We start from the raw sequence: 3,782 nt of genomic DNA, 5'->3' as shown, positions 1-3,782 counted from the left end.
TGAAAGGCTCAGGGAAAGTTCATTGGCTTATATATAGCTATGAGGTTAAAGCATGATGGGAAATGGGGGTGGAGACTTTCTTAGAAAAGGTCCCACCATGTGCCTATACTTTGTGAAGAAGTAGGTGTTTTATGGTTTTAACATGTAGGGGCTTTTCCCCTTCCCTCCACATTCTGTTTCTTTGATAGTGCTTCTTTGTTTTCTTGTTTTGCAGGCTTTAATTCTATTTCTTGTGTTAGGATGGGTGGAAAGAAAAAGCTTTTACTAGAATACAAGTATCTGCAATTGTATGAGTGGCTTTATCTTGCTGTTCCTTACTGTGGTTGCTACAGTGTAATAGGCAGAGGAAGCTATGTAGTCTGTGGCTGCTTATTCATTTTAGTGGTTTAATTTGTTTTTCCCATGTATTTTTTTCCTCAAAAAACTCACAGAGTTATTTCTTGGATTTCTCATGTTGTTCACCCACACTAAATAGCGACTGGAGTCCTGGTTTAAGCTTAATCAGACACAAAAGTCTCAAGTCTTCTGAAATTTTGCTTCCTGTAATTCTTACCTCAGAGAAAGGGATCCTTCGGGAGGTTTTGTGCAAAGCTGCTCCATCACCCCCTGCAGCTCCATTTTATCTTAAGCTAATCGATATTTACCCTTATCTGCTACTTTGAGTCTCTTTGTGTCAGCTAAGTATCCATGAAATGGGACCAGGTGATGCTTATTGGGGTCTTTAAAAAGCCATTGATAAACCCACTTAGGAAAAGCTTTGTGAAACAAAGAAGGTGCAAGTTAATGGGCTATAATAGTCTAAAGAACAGCTAAGGAACAGAATATGACAGAGAACTGCATCTTCTGAAAGCCGACAGAGCTATTCCAGCCTGCTGAAGCTGTAAGTTGGCACCATATGCAATTCCAAGAGGAAGGTAGAACATTAAGTGAGGTAGGCTGCCTTTAGTAAAATTAAGGGGGGGTCAAGTAGACAACTAACACAATGAAATTCATTGAGCTCAAGATATCCCATTTTCTTAATGCAAATGTTTGCTGCATGTTGCTGGGAGTTCTGTTGTACAAAACATGTATGCTGCACTGCTGCAGGCAGCTGAATGAGACTCCTTAGTGCCTGGCAGCATTAATAGCAGAAACAAAGCGCTGTCATACCTTCAAATGTAATCTAATCTAGCCTGACATGGTGTGTTGTTTACCTCTGACCTCCCCAAGTCCAAAATCCTATTAAGGACATGAAGAGGCTTTGACTCATTGAGATGAGCAGCAGACCAGCTTAAGCTGTTTTGCTTGAGCAAGTTGATAAATGACTGTTGTCATGAAAGGTGGAGAAGAGAGAAACTGGGCAGCAGTGCCAGGCTCTTGGGGAAGGAGAGCCTTACGTGTCAGTACTGTGGGCTAATATCTCCTGGAGGAAAGGATGGGATTTACCCATGTTGGATATGCCAGTGGTGGGAGAATGCTTACCTTCCTCATGGCTGAGATTGCTCAGGGCTTTGATAGTGACAACAGAACACCAGAAACACCTTGGGAACAGTGAATAGAAGTGAGCTGAGACTATATCTGGTTGTTCTTGTCTGGCCCTTCTTCCTCCCTTCAGGTATTCCGCCAAGCCCAGATAGGTTTTAGACTCCTCTGTTTTGGGTGCTGAGACTGGTCCCACTCTGCCCTTGCATTGCCGGTATCCACGTGAGAGGAATGGGAGCTAAGAAAAATAACCCACTGGGAACATTGGAAGGGATTCTGGTCTGCTTAGAAAGACTGAGAGGAGATATACTTGCAAATGTGAAGGAGCTAATGGCGAAGAGGGTGCATTTCAGACAGCAAAGTTAAATGTCAGGATTCAACACTGCTTATTGTGGACACCTCTAATCAGGTGGGGTTTCCAGTTTTTAATTCATACAACATAAACCAGCTTGTTAATGACACACGTGGAACTGTTTCAGTAGCTGGTTCCTACCTGTGCAGTCTATAAGAAAGTATTCTCTTGGCTTTCAAAAGCACTTAGCTGTAAAGCTTCAGATGACAGAATGTTTTAAAGTACAGTGTAGGAACTGAGAGAAGATTCTTGATGCTCACTTCTTTATGCTTCATGAAAACCAGGGCTACAATAAGAATCTGACACCTTTTAAATGCAATTGTTCGCTTTTGAAAACTTCAAAACTCTGGGTTTACCCCAACCTTTTTGCTGGTGTAGGCTGTGACTTGTAGTTTCAATCATAACTAACCATCTAAGAAGACCCCCTAGGTGTAATATTGTACAGTCAACACGGCATGGTTTTTGTGGCTTTGTAACTGCATCAGAACGCTAGATTACTGCTGACTTGCACTGCATCTGCAGATCACTTTACCCCTCTCGACAGCTACCAAATACAGATGAAATAGCCAATCATTTCAGTGTTGGGTAGATTCAGAACTTCTGTAATCAAGATGAATAAAGAGTTTTACTTATGAAAGACAATTCTTGAGGCACAGAACTACTTTAGAGATTGGAATCACAGAAAACACCTTTTCTCATGCACACTCAAAGGAAATAAAGCTATTCCCAGCAGTTTCCTGCAGCACCCATGACTGTGACATTACATTTACAACATTATCCCACTGTCTGCAAGCAAAGAGTTTACTTGTGTTAATTAATAATGCAAAGTCAAAGTATCAGAAGAGCTGTCTTCATCCTCCTGGTGGCTAAAGAACACTGCAGCCTGTAGACTAGCACCCATAAGTAGAAGAAGTCTTTCGGTGCTGTTCATAGCTGTAGCATGAGCTTCATGTGAACATGCTCAGAATATAAGGGCTTTTCTGTGCTTTTCATTTTGTTGCTGCACCAGAGAAATCTGTGAAACATTTCATTTAAAAAGCAAGTGTCCATACACTTACATTTATTTATTATAATTTATTTCATTAGGAAGAAAATAAACTGGTTTGTGTAGTGTGATGTTTGTAGCTTGAGAAAGTTCTCCTATTGCTTAATGAGAACTTTAAGAACACTGTTCCAAGGGGGCAGCTGAAGAGACAAATGTATTTACTGTTTTCCTGATGATTATATTTGCACTGAATCAGTGGCTGGTTTAGAAGAAGCAACCTGGTGCAGGTATAACAGCTTAGCTGATTTAATGGAAGCACTTACGAAGCTTTAAAACAATTGGAATAATGACACAATTGAGGCCTTCATGATGTCTGGATGATCTGTTGCTAGACAAAACCATCTCTTTATATCACAGGTGGCTTTGGCTGCTCAGTGGTCTCACTTGGTAAATGAGGGAGAGGAGGGGGGTAGGTTTCCTGCCCTCCCTATTGACCTGGCCATATCTTTGTGGGATGTCACATTAATTTGGTGATGTGCCAGTTCCTGGAAACATCAGTTCTGCACCACCAATGATACCATTTAGCTGCTCATGCATCCTCAGTGTAGTTGCGAGATTTTCTGTTCCTTATTTCATGGGTTAATGAGGGTGGGTAACACATGGCCTCTCTAAGCTGTACCAATAATTCCTCTGCACATGCAATTTCTTCTTGCCTTCTTGATCATGTGCTGAAATGAATCATTAATTTTCACTCACAGCTGCCTCAACAAGTTAACAACATCATGCATATTCTAAATAGCAAATTTATTTTCAATACCAGGCTCTGAATACCAATTTTTCATTAGTATAATTGATAAATTTCTACCATACTTGTCAACAGAGAAATATATTTCTTAAATCATGTAGAAGTGCCCTCTTTAATTTGCATCCTAGTGGGAAAGGTTTAAAATGTAAATGCACAAAACATCTGTATTTGCACTAAAT

The sequence above is a fragment of the Neopsephotus bourkii genome, unplaced genomic scaffold (genome assembly GCF_033783945.1).
Source record: "Neopsephotus bourkii isolate Nb327-2 ecotype Australia unplaced genomic scaffold, CSIRO-AGI_Nbou_v1 NB_1189, whole genome shotgun sequence".
NCBI lineage: Eukaryota > Metazoa > Chordata > Aves > Psittaciformes > Psittacidae > Neopsephotus > Neopsephotus bourkii.
This window is presented reverse-complemented; position numbering follows the sequence as displayed.